Source organism: Eretmochelys imbricata, chromosome 2, assembly GCF_965152235.1.
Source record: "Eretmochelys imbricata isolate rEreImb1 chromosome 2, rEreImb1.hap1, whole genome shotgun sequence".
NCBI classification, from domain to species: domain Eukaryota; kingdom Metazoa; phylum Chordata; order Testudines; family Cheloniidae; genus Eretmochelys; species Eretmochelys imbricata.
Window position 1 is genome coordinate 108,111,342 of NC_135573.1, and position 21,629 is coordinate 108,132,970.

Genomic DNA, 21,629 nt, shown 5'->3' on the forward strand with positions numbered 1-21,629 from the left:
TATTGACCTGATCCTGCAAACTCTTCCTGAATGAAATAATTCCAATTAAATCAAAGGAACTATTCTGAGGTGAGACAGAATTTGAAGAATGTGACTAAGTTAACAATAAGATCCACTTGACATCTGAAAGTAGAATCAGGATCATGTATTTGTATTAGGAAAATAACCTATTATAAACAAAATGAAACTTAGTTATTTCGGACAGCAGAAAGAGTAGATGATGACTTTTACATTTTTCTTCTTCCACATATATCTAAGTTTGAAATGCCAAACTGAGGAGTTTATCATGCATATCAAAACAAAAACAATTTCCCAAAATTAACTCAAATAGATTAATTGCATCCATTTAATTGAGTTTACAACTGTAAAGATACACATGTAAAGAAAACAAAATTATCTTGGTTAAAGTACCTACCATGAATAATAAACAATCTATCAGTACCACGTCTCTTATGAGCACCAATCTCAAGAAAGTGAAAACTCAGCCTTGAGTTCTGCAAACACTTAGACCATGTCTACATTATAAAATTAGGTCAAATTTATAGAAGTCGGATTTTTAGAAAGCCTTTTTATATAGTCGATTGTGTGTGTCCCCACAAAAATGCTCTAAGTGCATTTAGTCGGCAGAGTGTGTCCACAGTACCAAGGCTACAGTGGACTTCCGGAGCGTTGCACTATGGGTAGCTATCCCACAGTTCCTGTAGTCTCCACCACGCATTTGAATTCTGGGTTGAAATCCCAACGCCTGATGGGGCAAAAACATTGCCGCAGGTGGTTCTGGGTACATATGGTCAGGCCACCCCTTCCCTCCCTCCCTCCCTCCGTGAAAGCAACAGCAGACAATCATTTCGCGCCTTTTTTCCTGGATTACCCGTGCAGACACCATACCATGGCAAGCATGGAGCCCGGTTAGCTCACCGTCACTGTATGTCTCCTGAGTGCTGGCAGACGCAGTACTGCATTGCTACACAGCAGCAGCTCATTGCCTTTTGGCAGCAGACGGTGCATTATGATCAGTAGCCATCAACTCTGTACTCCTGGGTGCTCTTTTAGCCAACCTCGGTGAGGTCGGTCAGGGGCGCCTGGGCAAACATGGGAGTGACTCAGCCAGGTCATTTCCCTTTTTAAGTTTAGTCTCATGGAGATTCAGTCCTGCCGGCAGTCCTACTGCACCATCTTCTGGCAAGCACCCAGGAGATGACAATGGCTAGCAGTAGTACTGCACCGTCTGCTGCCAGCCTAAGATGTATAAAGACAGATGATGTGGATCAAAACAAGAAATAGACCAGATTTGTTTTATATTCATTTGTATTCATTTTCTCCCCCCTCTCCTTCCCTCCATGAAATCAACGGCCTGCTAAACCCAGGGTTTTGAGTTCTATTGTTGAGGGGGCCATTCTGTTTCTCCTTGATACAAAGCCACCGCCTTTGTTGATTTTAATTCCCTGTAAGCCAACCCTGTAAACCCAGGTCATCAGTCGCCCCTCCCTCTGTAAGAGCAACAACAGACAATCGTTTTGCGCCTTTTTTCAGCACAGATGCCATCACACAGGGAACATGGAGCCCGCTCAGATCACCGCCGCAATTATGAGCACTATAAACACTGCGGACATTATCCAGTAGGATATGCAAAACCATAACCTGCAACAAAAGCGAAACCAGGCGAGGAGGCGACTGCAGCGTGATGAGGAGAGTGATGAGGACATGGACATAGACTTCTCACGAAGTACGGGCCCCTGCAATGTGCATGTCATGGTATCAATTGGGCAGGTTCATGCCATGGAACGCCGATTTTGGGCCCAGGAAACAAGCACAGACTGGTGGGACCACATAGTGTTGTGGGTCTGGGACAATTCCCAGTAGCTGAGAAACTTTCGCATGCATAAGGGCACTTTCATGGAATTTTGTGACTTGCTTTCCCCTGCCCTGAAGCGCAAGAATACCAAGATGAGAGCAGCCCTCACAGTTCACAAGGAAGTGGTGATAGCCCTGTGGAAGCTTGCAACACCAGACAGCTACTGGTCAGCCGGAAATCAATTTGGAGTGGGCAAATCTACTGTGGGGGCTGCTGTGATCCAAGTAGCCAACACAATCACTGAGCTGCTAAAATCAAGGGTAGTGACTCTGGGAAATGTGCAGGTCATAGCAGCTAGCTTTGCTGCAATGGAATTCCCTAACTGTGGTGGGGAGACAGATGGAACCCATATCCCTATCTTGGCACCGGAGCACCAAGGCAGCGAGTACATAAACCGAAAGGGGTACTTTTCAATGGTGCTGCGAGCACTGGTGGATCACAAGGGACGTTTCACAGACATCAAAGTGGGACGGCCGGGAAAGATACATGACGCTCGCATCTTCAGGAACTCTGGTCTCTTTGAACACCTGCAAGAAGGGATTTACTTCCCAGACCAGAAAATAACCTTTGGGGATGTTGAAATGCCTATAGTTATCCTTGGGGTCCCAGCCTACCCCTTAATGCCATGACTCATAAAGCCATACACAGGCAGCCTGGACAGTAGTCAGGAGCTGTTCAACTGTAGGCTAAGCAAGTGCAGAATGGTGGTAGAATGTGCATTTGGGTGTTTAAAAGCCCGCTGGCGCAGTTTACTGAGTCGTTTAGACCTCAGTGAAACCAATATTCCGATTGTTATTACTGCTTGCTGTGTGCTCCACAATATCTGTGAGAGTAAAGAGGAGACGTTTATGGCGGGGTGGGACGTTGAGGCAAATCGTCTGGCCACTGATTACAAATGCAGCCAGACACCAGGGCATTTAGAAGAGCACAGGAGGGCGTGGTGCGCATCAGAGAAGCTTTGAAAACCAGTTTCATGACTGGCCCGGCTACGGTGTGAAAGTTCCGTTGGTTTCTCCTTGATGAAACCCCGCCAGCCCCGGGTTCACTCTACTTTCCTGTAAGCTAAGTACCCTGCCCTCCCCCCTTCGATCACCACTTGCAGAAGCAATAAAGCCATTGTTGCTTCACATTCATGCATTCTTTATTTATTCATCACACAAACGGGGGATAACTGCCAAGGTAGCCCGGGAGGGGTGGTGGAGGAGAGAAGCACCGGGTGGGGTGGTGGAGGAGAGAAGGACAAGGGCACACAGCACTTCAAAAGTTTAAAACTTAAAACTTATTGAATGCCAGCCTTCTGTTGCTTGGACAATCCTCTGGGGTGGAGTGGCTGGGTGTCCGGAGGGCCCCCCACTGCATTCTTGGGCATCTGGGTGAGGAGGCTATGCAACTTGGAGTGGAGGGCGGTTGGTTACACAGGGGCTGTAGCAGAGGTCTGTGGTCCTGCTGCCTCTCCTGCAGCTCAACCATACGCTGGAGCATATGAGTTTGATCCTCCAGCAGCCTGAGCATTGATTCCTGCCTTCTGTCAGCAAGCTGACGCAACCTATCATCTTCAGCCCACCACCTCTCCTTGCGTTCATATTGTGCTTTCCTGCACTCGGAGACTGTCTGCCTCCACATATTTTGCTGTGCTCGGTCAGTGTGGGAGGTCAGCATGAGGTCAGAGAACATTTCATCGCAAGTGCGTTTTTTTCGCCTTCTAATCTTCGCTAGCCTCTGGGAAGGAGAAACATATGCAGCTGGTGGAGGGGAAAAAAAGGGAGAGTGGTAGTTAAAAAGACATTTTATAGAACTATGGGTACACTCTTCCACGATAAACCTTGCTGTTAACATTACACAGAACATGTGTTTTAATTACAAGGTCGCATTTTGCCTCTTATTGAGGGTATGCCAGTTTGGTGTGAGAGATCACTCATGCAGGGCCGTGCAATAGAATTCGGCTTGCAGGCAGCCATGGTAAGCCACGCTCTTTTGGCTTCTTTAACCTTCATAACATGTGGGAATGGTTTCAAACAGCAGCGCCGCCATTTCCCATACAAAGTAGCCGTAGGGTTGGCCATTTAAAATAGGTTGGCAATTTAAAAGGAGGGGCTGTGGTTTCCGGGTTAACATGCAGCAGAAACCCAACTAACCCCCCCACCACACACGCACATACACACACCCAATTCTCTGGGATGATGGCTTCACCCCTCCCTCCATTGCATGGCTAAAAGCAGGGAAGATTTCTGTTCAGCCACAGGCAAACAGCCCAGCAGGAACTCTGAATGTCCGCTTACTAAAACCACCCTATTTCAACCAGGTGACCATGAATGACATTACTCTCCTGAGGGTAACACAGAGAGATAAAGAACGGATGTTGTTTGAATGCCAGCAAACACCGGGACCATACGTTGCAATGCTTTGCTCTGCAATGATTCCCGACTACGTGCTACTGGCCTGGCGTGGTAAAGTGTCCTGCCATGAAGGACGGAATAAGGCTGCCCTCCCCGGAAACCTTTTGCAAAGGCTTTGGAAGTACATCCAGGAGAGCTTTATGGAGATGTTCCCTGGAGGATTTCCGCTCCATTCCCAGAGACGTTAACAGACTTTTCCAGTAGCTATACTGGCCACAAATTCAAGGGCAAATCAATCATTAAATATGCTTGCTTTTAAACCATGTATAATATTTACAAAGGTACACTCACCAGAGGCTCCTTCTCCACCTTCAGGGTCCGGGAGCCCACCTTAGGTGGGTTCGGGGGGTAGTGGCTCCAGTCCAGGGTGATAAACAGATCCTGGCTGTTAGGGAAACCAGTTTCTCCGCTTCCTTGCTGTCAGCTATCTACAACCTCCTCCTCATCATCTTCCTCGCCCCCCAAAACCCACTTCCGTGTTGACTCCCACTCCTTGGACGGAGTCAAAGCACAGAGTTGGGGGTAGTGGTGACTGAACCCCCTAGAATGGCATGCAGCTCATCATAGAAGCGGCATGTCTTGGGCTCTGAACTGGAGCGGCCGTTTGCCTCTCTGGTTTTTTGGTAGGCTTGCCTGAGCTCCTTAATTTTCACGCAGCACTGCTGAGGGTCCCTGTTATAGCCTCTGTCCTTCATGCCCTTGGGAGATTTTGTCAAATGTTTTGGCATTTCGTTTTTTCGAACTGAGTTCTGCCAGCACGGATTTGTCTCCCCATACAGCAATCAGATCCCGTACCTCCCGTTCGGTCCATGCTGGAGCTCTTCGGCGATTCTGGGACTGCATGGTTTCCTGCGCTGATGGGCTCTGCATGGTGACCTGTGCAGGTGAGCTCGCCATGCTGGCCAAACAAGAAATGAGACTGAAAAGTTCGCAGGCCTTTTCCTGTCTACCTGGCCAGTGCATCTGAGTTGAGAGCGCTGTCCAGAGTGGTCACTACTGAGTACTCTGGGATAGCTCCCGGAAGCCAATACCGTCGAATTGCGTCCACACTATCCCAAATTCGACCCAGCAAGACCGATTTCAGTGCTAATCACCTCGTCGGGGGTTGAGTAAAGAAATCAATTTTAAGAGCCCTTTAAGTCGAAAAAAAGGGCTTCATCATGTGGATGGGTGCAGGGTTAAACCGAGGTAACACTGCTAAATTTGACCTAAACTCGTAGTGTAAACCAGGCCTTAGACAAATACACAGTTCCATTGGCTTCACTGGATGATTCATATATGTAAATTTAGCACTTGAGAGCTTTTTCAGGATCAAGGCCTGAGTCATGATCTGGTTATACAAGGCCTCAACCTGAACTAAGTTTGGCTTGAACAAACATAGATATCAATATTCAGTTATCTTTTAAAAAAAAAAACTAAGGAGTAATAATCTAGTAGTGTAATAGCTTAATGTCATTTAATCTACTGAGTTAGCATAAACTGTAAGCAAACTGTACACAGTTCCTTGGAAAAAGAGAAGTCTCGTTTAATGGAAAAAACAATCCTGAACTGGCATTTATGAACCTTTATAGATAAATATGTTTTATCATCTACTAGGATAAAATTTAACAGGGTTTTTTTGTATGTAAGAGTCCAAAAGAAAACCACTAAGTTCTACTGTATGTTTAAACATAAAGTATCAGTCCAGAGAAACCCAGAGAAAAAGATGGAGTGGCATTCTTAACCCATGTTTATGATAGCGCAGGAGAAGAAAGAAAACCCAACCATGCTCACAACCAACACCAGCCCCAACTTGAAGCATCCTGGAATTTTTGTATTTAAACATTTAACTGTTACACAAATTGACGCCGTTCTATAGAACAGTTTTACAGCACTGAATTTGGCATAGAATCTTTAACTTTGAAGCTTCACAACAATCTTCATTCTCCCTTTCTCTGCCCACCCACCCCCATATACATTGAGGATTATTCTTGACAAGTAAAATGTGGAAGCAGTGTTCCAGCATGGTCATTATAACCCCTTTCTGAGTGAGACCAGATCCACAGTAGCATTCTCCAGTAACGACCAGAATTATGCTAGTCGGACAATCCACATTTAGCAGGAAAGTACTCCACATCGATCGCAGCAGCCCCATGGTGCTCTCCCATCCTGACAAGCCAGGGAGCAAAAGAACAAGAGAAAAGGACAAACTCTTACTTCTCAAATCGCAGTGGAATGTTGAGGGACACCAATAGGTTATGGGTAGGGCCCTACCAAATTCATGGTGCATTGTGGTCAATTTCACGGTCATAAGATTTTAAAAAGAAGACATTTCAGGTATTTAAATCTAAAATTTCACAGTGTTGTAATTGTAGAGGTCCTAACCCAAAAAGGAGTCGTGGGTGAGGGTTGCGGCACTGCTACCCTTGCTCCTGCTGGCGGCGGCGCCGCATTCAGAGCTGGGCATCTGGAGAGCGGCGGCTGCTGGCCAGTCACCCAGCTCTGAAGGCAGAGCCACGACCAGCAGCAGTGCAGAAGTAATGATGGCATGATATGGTATTGCCACCCTTACTTACAGAACCGAGCCCTCAGTCAGCAGCTGCCACTCTTCAGCTGCTGTTCTCCAGCCACCCAGCTCTGAAGGCAGAGCAGAAGTAAGGGTGGCAATACCGTGGGCCCCATAAAATAACCTTGCGCCCCTCCCCCACAACTCCCTTTTGGGTCAGGACCCCTCAATTTAAGAAATGCTGGTCTCCCCTGTGAAATCTGTATAGTTTAGGGTAAAAGCACACAGAAGACCAGATTTCACGGTCCGTGACGTGTTTTTCATGGCTGTGAATTTGGTAGAGCCCTAGTTATGAGTCCGCTGTCAATTTTTTCATTGCAGATCTCTATGCTCAGGAACACAAAGTTCACTCCATCCACCTGCTGAAATATGGGTTTTAACCACTGCAATTAGAAGACCCTCAAAATCGTTACCTCCTTTAAATACAAAATCTTATACTGTGCCCATCACCATATTCAAGTGCCTCTAAAAAGAAACTGTAATTTTAGTAACTGTCCATGGTTACCAGTTTCCACCTTCCAAATACATTTTATAAAGATTTTTCAATATAGTTTACAAAGACTAACCGATACAGAACATAAATGCTCCTAAATAAATCAGTCTATTGCAGAGGTCCCCAAACTGTGGGGCAGAATATTCAGGGGGGCGCAGCTGGGGCCCAGGCCAGCTCCCGCCGGGGGAGGCACCACCCAGCTCCTCTCCTGGCCCAGGGTCCCGGCTGCCAGCCCCCTTACCCCGTCCACGTCCCGCGCCCCAGAGCCACGGCTCCACTCCCAGCCACAGCTCAGGGGGAATGCAGAGAGGGGTTGGGGAGGGCATGAGGTAAATAGTCTTGGGGTCACTGGTCTATTGAGTCAAAAAAAAAAAAAAAAAAACAACGAAAACAAACAAAACAAAAAAACCCTTAAGTCTCTGGCCATGGGAAACAAGATTTCTCCAATGCACTGTGTGGTATGCATGGTTATTTATTCCAGCAGTATAGAACTGAACAGATCAAGTACAAATTTGACCTTATCCTGCAAGTGGTCCCACTAGAATCCATAAAACTACTCATATAAAGATTTGCAAGATCAGACCCTTGAACAGCAAGGGGTCCATGGTATCAACTCATAAACCTGCATATGATTTCTCTCCCTTTATTTCTGCTTGTTTAAGATTAAGGCCAAAAAACGTAAGGGTAAGAGTGAAAACTAACCCTTATCTTATCCCCACTGTATTTAAGTATTGCACATAAGAAATGTAAGTCAACCACATTTCAGCAATACATTCAATACTTGAGCATACCAAGTAACATCTAGTTTTCTGGCTTAAAGCTCATGTCTGATTCTTAACATATTTTTATACTACTTACGATCACATGGGCTATCAACAAGTACAAAAGGAAAATAACACATTCATCAAGAATTCTGTGAAAGAGCTCATAGTGGCTGGCAACCTAGTCTATTCAGGACAACAATACTAACACATGACATTGAAGCTGTAACTGCCAAATTAATCAAACCCTTCGGTAAATACAATTCAGACAAGCAAATTCAACACCTCAAAAAACTAGTCTATATACAAACTCAAAAGATAACTACAATTTTATAATGCCACTTATATAGGGTGACCATATTTCCCTATGCTGAATATAGGACACCTGGTAAAATTACTCGTACTCAAGCGAGTTCAACGGTAATCAATCAGAACTATGCAGTACAATCGTTTAAATTAACATCAAGTTGACTGATCCCCCTTTAGGAAGAAATACTGCATAGTTGGATTCTTTATATTTACCTTCTTATCTTTAAGACTTCAGGGTTCACACTAGGCATGTAAATACCATTTTAAAAGTTAACCGTTTAAACGATTAAAAAATATGTCATTTAAATGGTTAACCAATTAAGCATGGCTGGCATCGCCTGTATTGTTCATTGGTATTGTTCATCAGTCAGGAGGTGGAGGCAGGTCAGATAAAATGATTTTAAAATAATACCTGGCACTTATAGTACAGTATAATTTCAATTAACTGGGATTTTCAGATAAAAGGAATTAGGTTATCTGAATCCAGAGTGCATCCCCCATGCTCCCTATGTTGGTTGGTAGCACTCACGTTTATGTGAGTGCCCGATTATCTGAAAGTTTAGGCTGTCCCCAAGACCATTTGGATAAACGGGAGTGTACTGTACTTCGTATCAGAGTACATTACAGGTGAATCCTTGCTACTGGAAGTGAGTTAGGGAATGTGTCTAATTTGTTATACCAAGGAATTGTGAATCAGTGTTTTTAGTACTACTCCTGCCTCTGCTTCTAACTCACTCTGATTTTGAGCAAGTCAGTATGGTTATGATTAAGAAAGTGACTGAGTAAAAACAATGTTGTTCTTCTTGACATCTGTTTCACTGTGTGTGTATTCAGTCATTACAAAAAAAAAAGTTATAACATGTTTTGTATCCTGGCTAGACTGGTAGAACCAACATAGCTATGGGACACGAAGCTGGATTCTGTATCATTTTTTATACATCAGCAGCATTACAACTGAATCTTTTATTTCTATTGATGATGCTCAAGACTAAGTACAAGGCTCTAGAGATTCCAGGTTGAGTTTTCAGTGGTGTCAGAAAAAACATCTTTTTACTTTTAGACTGAGCAAATCTGATGTGGAATCATCAGGATGCAATAAATATGGAACCCCACAATGCCATTTTTCAAACGCTAACTCTGCCCTCAACATCTTCATTTTAGAGGAGAAAATACTAATGTGTGTGTGGAATTATGGAGCTTAATGTTTATAAAATACTTTGATATCCTTTGAAAGACATTTTAGAAGTGCAAAGCAGCACTCTCCATTAAAGATATAGGGAGAATGAAAAAATATTCCAACTGAAATGTGGGGTTTAAGTTGATATTCTTTTAAATTTTCTTGCCCAGATGAGGGTTTTGGTTGTGCAGGGCTAATACAGTAAGGCTGTGTCTACACTACAGCCTATGGCAGCACCCCGCGAACAACATTAAGTTATACCAACATTAGCATTCATGCGCACAGTACTACGTCAGCGGGAGAGCTTCTGCTTATGCTGCTCATGGAGGTGGGTTTTTCTTATGTCAACAGGAGAGCTCTCTCCCATCAGCATAGATCTCTCTTTACCTGATGCACTATAGTGGCCCAAGAGACTTGTTATCCTGCTGAGTACCTATTGAGGGGATTTTGGTGTTTTAGGATGTATGCTAACCTGTCATCTGCTACTGGTGTGCAACGTTATAGGCACTAGAATCTTTGACCCTGGGAAACGTTGTTGCTGATGAAATGGATGCTGAGTGTCACAGGATAAGTGTAGGGTGACCAGATGTCCTGTTTTTAAGCCCTCCTGCAACTGTCCCAACATTTCCTTAAAAACGGGCAAACTGTCCCAGATTTTCTGTCTCTCCCATCACTACTGACGGATCCCCTGTAGCTGCTGGCTGGACCCCTGTTTGCCAGCCGCCCATCCACCTGCGGTGAGTTGGAGGTTCCAGTGGCCAACGATGGGGGAAGGGTGTGCAAGGCTGGTGGCAGGGTGAAGATGCAGCTGGCAGGGTCAGCCGCTCCCCTGCTGGTCTGTCAGCACGGCCCCTGCTGTGTTCCAGCTCTCAGCCAGCAGAGCCTCATCCCACTTCCAACCAACACTGGCTGCGCACTGCAAGCTGCGGTGGCTAGTGAGTGCGGGCAGGCGCCAGATGGTGGCCAGTAACATGTCGTCTATGTTGCCCACCAATCGGCCCTTTAAGCGTTCCCCCTCTCGCTGTCCTCTCCTTGCTTTGCCCCTTCACAACTCCCTGCAACCCACTGCTCTTCCATGTCCTCCCCGGCAGGGTGCATCCCATGCCCAGAGAACCAGGCCCTGGTTGGAGCACTCAGCTCACGAACAGCCCGGCCAGCAGGCTCCTTCCTGCCCCCACTGCCTCTGGCTGGGCTGGCGCCCCAGGAAAGCCCAAGACCCTCCAGCCCAGAACACTGGCCAGGAGGAGCCAAGCCCTGCCTGTGCCAAAGCCCCACACAGCACTGGCATGGGGAAGCCTCTCTGCCTCTCAGCTAAGCTCTAAAGTGGCAGGGGGTGGAAGTGATTTTCAGCCTGTTCATGCCCCAAACCTACAGGCTCCACAGCAGCTCCTGCAGCAGGGGCTCAGCACCCTTTCCACACACACCCCCGCCCCAGGGAGCAAGGGGTTGCTCCATCCCCTAGGCACGCTCCCCTCCTGAGCCACCTCTCCAGCCGAGTTTGCTGCAGTCAGGTTTCCTGGTGACAATGTATTCTGAGGGCTTAACCCCTTCCTGCCCACACTGTAGCCAGGAAGTGGCTGGGTTTTGTTAATGGCCAGCAGCAGTCTGGAGGTGTTAGCTGCCTTTTGATACTGCAGGCAGGAAGGAACAAGCTGCTTCCAACCTGGGATGGGGTGGGGAGGAGAAGCGATGAGCTCTGTAAAGACACAGGCCAGGTCATCCCTTCCACCCCCTCTTCCCCTGACACTGGAAGCAGCTCCCATCCCTTCCCTCCCACACAGTGCTGAAAGGCTGCTGCTGGCCACAGTCTGGTGCAAACCCTGGCAGAAATCTGGAGAGGAGGGGCATATGACCCTTCTTTCCCCGCCAATGTCTTGCCTCAGGAAGACACAGCACCAGGAAAGGCGGGTCCGTCCCAGGGGTCCAGCCAGGCGTGGAGGACAGAGCACCAGGTAGAGAGGGTCAGATGGGTTGGTCAACCCCCGTGTGAGTGAGCGAGTGTGTGTGTGTGTCAACCCTCCCCGTGTGAGCAACGGATGTAAAAGGTTAACCGGTAAGCAACAGTTAACCCGCCTTAACAGTTAACCCCGGGTCGGCCAGCCGGCCCCCAGCAGTCCCACGGCGGCCGGCCAACCCCAGCAGCCTATTAGCATAAAAACCCCACCTCCATGATCAGCAGAAGTTAAGTCGGCAGGAGAAGCTCTCCCGCCAACTTAGCCCTATGCACATGAGTGCTTATGTCAGTGTAACTTATGTTGCTCAAGGGAGAGGCTTAATCACCACCTTAAACAATGAAAGTTATGCTGACATAGGCTGTAGTGTAGACATAGCCTCATATGCTGAGCTTTCCATCTATCCTGATGTCAATTTCACTATTTTCCAAGTTACCAATGATAGATAAGACCTGAATTTCTCAGGTACAATAACTCCTCATGTAACGTTGTAGTTATCTTCTGAAAAAATGCAACTTTAAGCAAAACGATGTTAAGTGAATCCAATTTCCCCATACGAATTAATGTAAATTGGGGGGGGGTTAAGTTCCAGGGAAATTTTTTTCACCAGACAAAAACCTATTTTTTTATACACACACACACACACACTACATTTTAAACAAACAATTTAATACTGTACACAGCAATGATGACTGTGAAGCTTGGTTAAAGTGGTGAAATCAGAGGGTGGGATATTTCCCAGGGAATGCCTTACTGCTAAATGATGAACTATCATTCGACTGAGCCCTCAAGGGTTAACACACTGTTGTTAATGTAGCCTCACACTCTACAAGGCAGCACAAATGGAAGGAGGGGAAACAGCATGGCAGATAGAGACACACACCTTGTGTGTGGGGGACAGAGATGTGCATTGCCCCTTTAAGTATGCTGACCCCATTCTAAGTATATTGCCTTTAAAAAAATCAGGAAGTTGAAACAGCAGCTGTGGCCAGCAAGCTCTCTCTGTCCTGAGCCCTGTCCTGTCCCCACCCTGCTCTATATGGAGAAGGGGTAAGCGGGGGGCAGGAGTAGGGGGGAGAGGGACACCCTGACATTAGCCTCCTTCTTCCCCCACGCCCTTTTGTTGTATTCATCTCGCTTTGTTAACAATTGTGATTAAAATAGAGATAGAGGATGTATGTGGATGGATGCTTGGTGTGGATAACAACTGAATGATCAGGGAGGTGCCAGCCAAAGAATCCAGTGTCCATCGGCTTAAGAAGGCGTCAAGTGGAAATAACCAGAGGACCCCCGGAGGGCAGACTGGAATCCACTCAACAGCCTCAAGAATGGGAGAACCAAAGAACAAGATAACATCTGGCAGCACGGAGCCATCAGGAATGTGCCATCTGCTGATTGATTCAGCAACAGCATGATGAAGCAATTCCCATAAACTAGCATAGGAAGAAATTCCTATAGAAATGGACTCTAGAAAGTGAGAACTTTGGGGTCTGATTCTGAAAACCAACTTCCAGGAGCATCAGATGAGCAACTGACAAGGCCCTGCTCCCTCCTCATGTCCAGGCCACCTGGCCAGTGGCTTGGCATGAGCAACTCTAAGGCTGGTAACTATGATAAAAATCTTGCAGTTTGTATTCACAACAAATGTGGCATTTTGCCTTTTCCCCTTTCATAAGATCCTGCTGGTTTTTATTTTATAGGTATAACAGGAGCAGCACATGGCTGTGGGGGGAGGCACAGCTGAACTGCTAGCAATTGGTAGCCTGCTGGATGGCTGCTGCACAGGGAACTTAGGGGAGCCAGGAGCTGATAGCGGCAAGTTATATCTCCACATGGTGGCTTAGCACCAGCAATATTCAGAGCCCAGGGGCCCAGCTCCACCAATATTTGGGGCCAAGTTTGGGGGGGTGTCATAAATATAAAGGGAAGGGTAAACCCCTTTGAAATCCCTCCTGGACAGGGGAAAGCTCCTCTCACCTGTAAAGGGTTAAGACGCTAAAGGTAACCTCGCTGGCACCTGACCAAAATGACCAATGAGGAGACAAGATACTTTCAAAAGCTGGGAGGAGAGAGAGAAACAAAGGGTCTGTGTGTCTGTCTATATGCTGGTTTCTGCTGGGGATAGACCAGGAATGGAGTCCTAGAACTTTTAGTAAGTAATCTAGCTAGGTATGTGTTAGATTATGATTTCTTTAAATGGCTGAGAAAAGAATTGTGCTGAATAGAATAACTATTTCTGTCTGTGTATCTTTTTTGTAACTTAAGGTTTTGTCTCTATGTTTTTGAATCTAATTACCCTGTAAGATATCTACCATCCTGATTTTACAGGGGGAATTTCTTTATTTCTATTTACTTCTATTTTTATTAAAAGTCTTCTTGTAAGAAAACTGAATGCTTTTTCATTGTTCTCAGATCCAAGGGTTTGGGTCTGTGGTCACCTATGCAAATTGGTGAGGCTTTTTATCCAACATTTCCCAGGAAAGGGGGGGTGCAAGTGTTGGGAGGATTGTTCATTGTTCTTAAAATCCAAGGGTCTGGGTCTGTAGTGACCTAGGCAAATTGGTGAGGCTTTTTACCAAACCTTGTCCAGGAAGTGGGGTGCAAGGTTTTGGGAAGTATTTTGGGGGGAAAGACGCATCCAAACAGCTCTTCCCCAGTAACCAGTATTAGTTTGGTGGTGGTAGCGGCCAATCCAAGGACAAAGGGTGGAATACTTTGTACCTTGGGGAAGTTTTGACCTAAGCTGGTAAAGATAAGCTTAGGAGGTTTTTCATGCAGGTCCCCACATCTGTACCCTAGAGTTCAGAGTGGGGGAGGAACCTTGACAAGGGGGCAGGTTCCCCCGGCCCTCTCTTGCTGCCCCCACTCCCCTCCCCGGAGCAGAGCATCCCTGCCTCTGCCTCTTCCCTGAAGCTCTATGTTGCCTCCCGGCAGCAACTGCTGCCGCAGGGTCCTATTGCCCCCCATCTCCACTGCCTGAGCTTGCCCTTCCACCTCAGACCCTTCCCTTTTCCGGCGGGACCCTCCACCAGCAGAGGGGACCCCTCCGCCCACAGTCACCGCTCCTGCCCCATGCTGGGCAAGGAGGCAGCCCCATCCCTCACCCCCCAGTGAGGCTACAGTCAGGGGCAACAGCAGGGGAGGAGGCGCACGCAGCACCCCCCGGCACCCACCAAGGGGGAGGCAAGGGAGATTCCTGGACCTGAGAGGGGCCCTAGAAACACATGCAGTGACAGTGGTGGGGGTGAGTGTGCTGCTGGGGGGGCAGGAAAGAGGGGCTCCTGCCCCAGAGCTCGCTACTACCGGCAGGGAAAGGGCTGGGGGGAGTCCTCCTCTCTGGCCCCTGTCCCAGAGCAGCCTGCCTGTACCCCAAATTCATCCCCAGCCCTGCTGCACCCTAGAGCCCACACCCCCAGCCAGAGCTTTTACCCCACCACCGCACCCTCAACCCTCTACCCCAGCCCTGAGCCCCTCTAACACCCCAAACACCTTATCCCCAGTCCCAGCCAGAGCCCTCATCCCCCTGCACTCCAACCCTCTGCCCCAGCCCTGAGCCTCTCTAACCCCCCAAACCCACCAGCCCCAGACAGAGCCCTCACCCCCACACTCCTACTCTCACCCTGAGCCCCTCCCACACCCCAAACCCCTCATTCCCAGCCCCAGAGCCCTCAGCCCCTACACCGCTACTCTTGCCCTGAGCCCTTCCCATCCCCAAACTTCCTCCCAGGGCCTGCACCCTGCACCCCAATCTCCTGCCCCAGCCTAGGGCCTGCACCCCAGACCTCCTCCTGCACCCAAACTCCCTCCCAGAGCCTTGGGCAGGTGGGGGATGGAGTTTGGGGGGGCGGGTTCAGAGCATCACCAAAATTTCTACAAACCTGCCACCCCTGAGCAGGGCTTCTGGTCCACCCTGGTTCCAAGCCCCCACCAGCTAGCTGCAATGGGCTGCTCTTCCTGCAAGCAGTGGACAAATCAGGTGGCTCCCAAACAACATCAGAAGGGAGCATTGCACAACTTTAAACGAGCATGTTCCCTAATTGATCAGCAACATAGCAACGAAACAACGTTAACTGGGACGACTTTAAGTGAGGAGCTACTGTACAAAATCAAACAGAAAAAACACTAACAAAAACATTTCAGATATACTGTATGCATATGCATTAAATTACAAAGAAGCTAAAATGGGGCCAGAATCTTTGTTTTTTTCCTTTGCAGGTCACCTTTAAGTCTGTGTCTCAGGAATCTTATTTACTTTTTACAAGCAGCCCAATATTCTAATATGCACTATCCATGGTTCCACACAGTAGACAAAACATTTTGTTAGTGAAGTTCAGTTTCAAGTTTGAGACCTTCCAGCTGCAACAGAAAGTTTCATCAACAATATCTCAGTCCTTTTAAAACCTAAATTATACAGGCACACATGTATATGAATATTTCAAGCTGGCAAGCCAATAAATTAATAAAAAACAAGATGGACATAATGTTAGCAGTCAACTTATACTGCTAACCTGAGAACATAACTAACCATGAATGAAACACTCCAGAAGTAAGTTATAAAAGGTAATCAATTAAGTTTATATTATTCATTTTCCCCAGTCTGAAGTTTCTTCCTCTAGCATGCAATAAAACACCACACAGGCCCAATATACACACCATACTGCAATGGTTTAATTAAACGTGCGATTTAAAAATCAAACAGGTACAAAACCCTCTGTGAACGCTCATAACTCAATTTAAGCCTGTCTTACGACGACTGTGTTAAATCAATTCCTTACCATCTTAGCTAAATCAGTATAAGCCTGGGTTAAACTGATTTAAGTATCTGTGTAGAAGTCTGCACCAATCTAACTAAATTTAAAAACAAATGTTTAAATTGATTTAGTTAAACCAGTCCACCTTGTATGAACAGAAAACCAAAAATCTATGCTAAGAGAGGGGTAAACAGGCCCTTGGAAACAATAATTGCTCCAAGACACTACAGCTCTTTTCTTAAGTAAGGTCTAGGTGAAGTGAGAGACAAGTTATGGAACAAAGCATTTTAAAATTAGACAAACCCTATTTTCAGGTTCATAAAATGAAAAAAATTAGATCGCTCTAAAGCAACATACTAAAACACCATGACCAGACTAAAAACATACCTTGATTTATGCAACGTGTCTTAAGTTCTCTTGAATAAAGTATCTGAAAAGTAGAAAAGGCTCTTAGAGACAAGATTCACCTAAACATACTCACAAGTCTGCCATAGATAGAATATCAGTTATTGAATTTGATTTATGTGTTCTTAAATACATAACTTAGTAACCACTTCAATTTTGGCTGTGTACTTGCACTCTGCATTTGGCACCTGAGGAACATGTTTACAGACTCCTGCAGTAAGGCAGCTATTCCAGATAAGGATAAATATTCAGTGTAAAAAGAGAAGTCTAAGGTGGCAGAAGTGTACTGATAAAAGTTTTGTTTACTAATGAGTTTTAGGGTGACCAGATGTCCCAATTTTATAGGGACAGTCCCGATTTTGGGGTCTTTTTCTTATATAGTCTCCTATTACCCCCCATCCTGTCCCGATTTTTCACACTTGCTGTCTGGTCACCCTAATGAGTTTGCACAATATGACCACTATGAGCTACATATCGACTCTGAAGTGCGTTATTTTCTTTAAGAGTGTTTAGTGTTAGTGTTAGTGTTTTGGAAAGGTACTAATCTCAGAGCTCTATAAATGGAAGATCCTGATTTATCCACCAGAATACAGTACATGCAGTAATAATGCAAGTTCCTGAACACTGCGCTACCAATGCAGCAAATGATTGAGAGAGACCACATCTTGGGATTAAGTCAGTACTTTTCTCTTATTGATCATTCAGTCCTTGCTGCAGAGTGCTAACAAAGTTAACTAGATGGTGATTTTTGACATCCACATATGCCCTAGAAGGAATTGAGCTGAGACCACATAAGTATCACTGATTAGTAAATGTGAGCTTCTGTCTGTGAACTTCATGCATCCAATGAAGTGAGCTGTAGCTCACAAAAGCTTATGCTCTAATAAATTTGTTAGTCTCTAAGGTGCCACAAGTACTCCTTTTCTTTTTACGGATACAGACTAACACAGCTGCTACTCTGAAATCTGTCTGTTCAGTCACTTCTGTTCCAACACATCACAGATGATAGTATTTGCAACAGGCCTTCTCACAGATTCATCTTCATGTTAAAAAATATATATTTTAAAAGGAAAGAATAGACAAATCTTGGCATTCAAAAGATTCTGGTTTGAATGCATCATGATGGACTGAACTAACAGATCTGGTCATCTTTCATAACACCATGGGAGGAAAAAACCAGACGCTGAGCTTTAGCCAACATATTCTTAGAACATGGGTCCAGCAGTGTTGCCTAATGGCTAGAACCACAGACTGGAACTTAGGTTTATTAGGTTTAAACTTGGGTTTATTCCCAGCGGCCTCAGGCGTACTGGGTGACCAGGCAAGTAATTTCACCTCTGTGCTCCAGGATATGCACACTGCAATCACAGAGCGCCTCTGCAGCTAGCTGGCTCAGGTATAGGTAGCAAAGAAGCCAAGACAGCACAAGCTGCAGAGCCTGCTGGAGACACTGGGTGATTCCTCGCACAGGTAGCCAGCGGTGCCACGGTACCAGGACCCCAGCCAGGCAGCTCCGCGCTCGCTCGCTTACGGAGTCCCCACAAGCCACACGAGCCCCAGGATTGCCGGGCAGGTGCCTCCTCGGTTTCCTCCATCTGTAAAATGGGGACAGTGATCCTGCCCCCTCCCACACACACACGTGGAGAGCTGCGCACCAGCAGCGCCAGGCGGGAGCCGGCTACGACGTTACCGGTACTGCCAAGGGGCTGCCCACGCTGGGGGACAGAGCACAGCCGCGCGCTCCGCGCAGGGCCCCGGGCACTGCCACCCCAGGGGCTCCGCACAAGCCGCCCCCACCTCCCGTTAACACGGGGGGCCGCCGCTCGCAGGCGGGGGAAGGGGGGGATGTGCCACCACAAGGGGCCGGGGCGGGGGAGTGTTACCGCCCCGCGCTGCTCTTGAGGGGCCAGCCCGCGCCCCCCGGCAGCCCCAGAAATGCGCCTGAGTGGGCTGTGCCCCCGCGAGACCCGCTAGGGGATGGGGCTACACGCTGAATAAACGACTCGGGGAGGGGGAAGGGTGGCAGTTACGACTCACCTCCCAGCCCGCGCCCTCAGCTGGACTCCACCATGATGCCTGCCGTCCGCCCCGCCCCTTCACACGTCAAAACGTCGCAGCCGCGACGGGCTCCCAGGGCGGCCAAACTATTCCATACCTTGGGCCCTCAGCTCCGCACAAACACACCCCCTACCAGAGCGAGGCTGGCCCCGCCCCCAGGTCTGGGCTGAGCCTTCTGAGTCCCGGGCTCCTCCCACCTCCGCTCGCAGGGCGGAGGGAGGCGGGGCTGCCGAACGTTCCACTCGGGAGGGTGGGGCCAGGTTTGTGGGGAGATTGTTCGTTGTCCGGCGGCCCCCTAGCGGCCGAGCCGCTCCCTGACGCTGGGGCACGTGTCCCTGCTTTTCTCCGCCGCCAGGGGCTGCAACCTGCCTGCCGGCTGCGCGTGGCACCTTCGCAGGGATCCTGCGGCTTCGGCTCCGAGCCCACCCCGGCTCCTGGGAGGCTCGCGCTGAAAGCGCCGGAGTTAGCGCCACTCACCTTGGGCTGCTGAGGCCATAACAGGGCCCGCTTCGGGTTGCACAGGCACCTGGCCAGGGGCCCTGCCAAGGCTGCGTTTTAATGGGTGATATGCCTAACAGCTCCAGCTCACATGCGGCCTCCAGGATAAATCTGTCAGAGTTTGCCTCAAGGCCCAGCACATGGCTTCGGTCCGGGTTGGGCAACCTTTTTGGCCCAAGGGCCACATTAGGGTGCAAAACTGTATGGAGGGCCAGGTAGGGAAGGCTGTGCACAGGTCTCCAAACAGCCTGGCCCCTGCCCCCTATTCACCGCCTCCCACCTCTGACTGTCCCCCTCAGAACCCCCGACCTATCCAACGCCCCCCCTTGTCCCCTGACCACCCCTCCTGATACCAGATGGAAAGAACAACAACACTACTGATTTTTTTTTAACTTGCAGAAAAGAGAATTATAATGTATCTGAAACATCTCAAAGTGCATATATTCACAGTATTTTTTTGGAGCAGGCTGTATCTCCTTCAGGGCATTAAAAACACAGTTTTTTGTAATTGCATTATGGATGTCATGCTAATTCATTTTGCAGTGGCCTTAGAATCCCTTTTTCTAAAAATAACTGATTTTCTCCCTATAGCAAGTAGAAAAGTTGTGAAAGCCATGGGTCTACTAATAGGAGCTTTTTATCTAACAGCAGATAAAGCCTGGCAGTCTCTTCCTCCATCTATGAATATTATTACACTTAAACTAATTATACAATATTTTTATCTGAGGCCAGTCACAGGAAAATAGGATATCAGTGAGAGCAAAGTAATGGGAGAGATGTGAAAAATTAGAACAGGACAAAGAGAGACAAGAGTTAACAGAATACACCATGAAGCGTTGAAGCGGTCTTTAAAAACTAATCTGTGTAGGCCAGGTTCCTGAGAGCCTGTATGTAACACATGCATTATCTGGTATCAGACATTGAAACATTGTTGCTGTTGATTAAAATATCATATATGTTTGTGTTGAGTCTGTATGTAAAGTCTGTGGTAAACACATACACAGTGTTCAGGGATCCTGCCCATGAAACATAAAGTGATGATAGTAACTCATCAGTATGTCAGTTTTAACTGCTCCCATCTCTACCTTGCAGCAGTGAGTGGTACTAATCTCTTCTCCAACGTCCTTCCTGATAACTGATGTTGTTTAGTAGTGGTCCCTTTAGATGATGATAGATTTTAAAGCCCAGACTGACCTCCTTCGTAACACAGGCCATAGAATTTCACTCAGTGATTCTTGTAGTAGGGGAACTTATTCTTCCATACTATGTGTGATCATTATCAAGCCCAATGTCTGATAAATGAAATAGAGCATGTCTTTCAATTAGTGCCTCTGCATTTGTTGAAGAGGAAGACTGAAAAGCAGAGGCGGCTCTACCAATTTTGCCGCCCCAAGCAGTCGCCGCCAAATTGCTGCCACCGCAACAGCAGCGGAGCTGCCGCCGAATTGCCGCTGTGCCCGGAAGAGCGGCAGAGCTTCCGCCCAAAAGCCGCCGCAGCAGGAAGAGCGGCAGAGCTGCCGCCGAATTGCCACCGTGAGGCACGGATTGCCACCCCATTCTCAGTGCCGCCCCACGCACCTGCTTGGAAAGCTGGTGCCTAGAGCCGGCCCTGCTGAAAAGGCTTGAGAACTAAGGAGGAGCAACCACTGCTTGGAGAAAAGCAACAAAAAGACAAGACACAGGCCATTACTATAGTTTTATATCTCAAATGCTCCACATCGCAGCTACCAAATACTTCAACACCCAAGGGACAAGCAATGCAAACAAAATCTATCCTCATTCTCTAAGTGTAAGCGGGGGAATAGTCCCGCTCTTGTGGGGAACTTTCCTGGCTTCTGCACTACCCTGGTGAAGTGGGCTAGCGAAAGGATCTGAGTCCCACTTCCTTTACCCAGTGGCCTCCCTGCCCTTGAGGACTCCCCTTCCACTCTCCTGTCTGGCAGAGTCCTCCTAACCCCAACAAGGCTGGGCCCAGGATTCCTGGGGGGCTCGACCCCCAACCCTGCTGTGGTCACCTAGGACAGGGGCTAGGGAGTCCCCACTCCGGGGTACTCTCTCTGCACTGGGCACTTCTCTGACCCACTGACGGTTACATACAAGTTAAAGCAAATGCAAGTTATTTAATCAACAATTAATTTTAAAAAGAATAAGGAAAAATGGGAAAGGTTAAAGGGAACACATCAACCTGCTCTGTGCAGGGAACATCACAAACAGTGTCTCTGGAATGTCAGGGCAGTTCACAGTCTGTTCCTTGTAAGTCCCAGGCCTTCTTCTCAGGCCCTGGCTTTGCTGCAGGGATGCTGTGGGTTGGACACTTGCTCTGGTGGTGGCCACACGCTCTCAGGCTCTAAGTGGTAGGACCCTTCTTCCCAGTATCGCCCCCGCCCTGTCGGGGTTATGATCCAAGCCTGGCCTGCAGAGCCCCTTGG

At 47.7% G+C, this 21,629-nt stretch overlaps 1 protein-coding gene across 2 annotated transcripts in view; it reads right to left on the minus strand.

The window, feature by feature from the left end:
• Window positions 1-18,786, minus strand: part of CDKAL1 (CDKAL1 threonylcarbamoyladenosine tRNA methylthiotransferase) — a 652,485-nt gene extending 633,699 nt beyond the window's left edge. For both annotated transcript variants that reach the window (XM_077810573.1, XM_077810572.1), the window contains exons 1-2: window positions 18,682-18,786; window positions 16,627-16,669 (exon numbers count right to left, since the gene is read on the minus strand). The gene's annotated coding sequence lies outside the window, so the exon portion shown is untranslated. The remainder of the gene's footprint in view (window positions 1-16,626; window positions 16,670-18,681) is intronic.
• Between the last annotated feature and the right edge of the window lie 2,843 nt (window positions 18,787-21,629).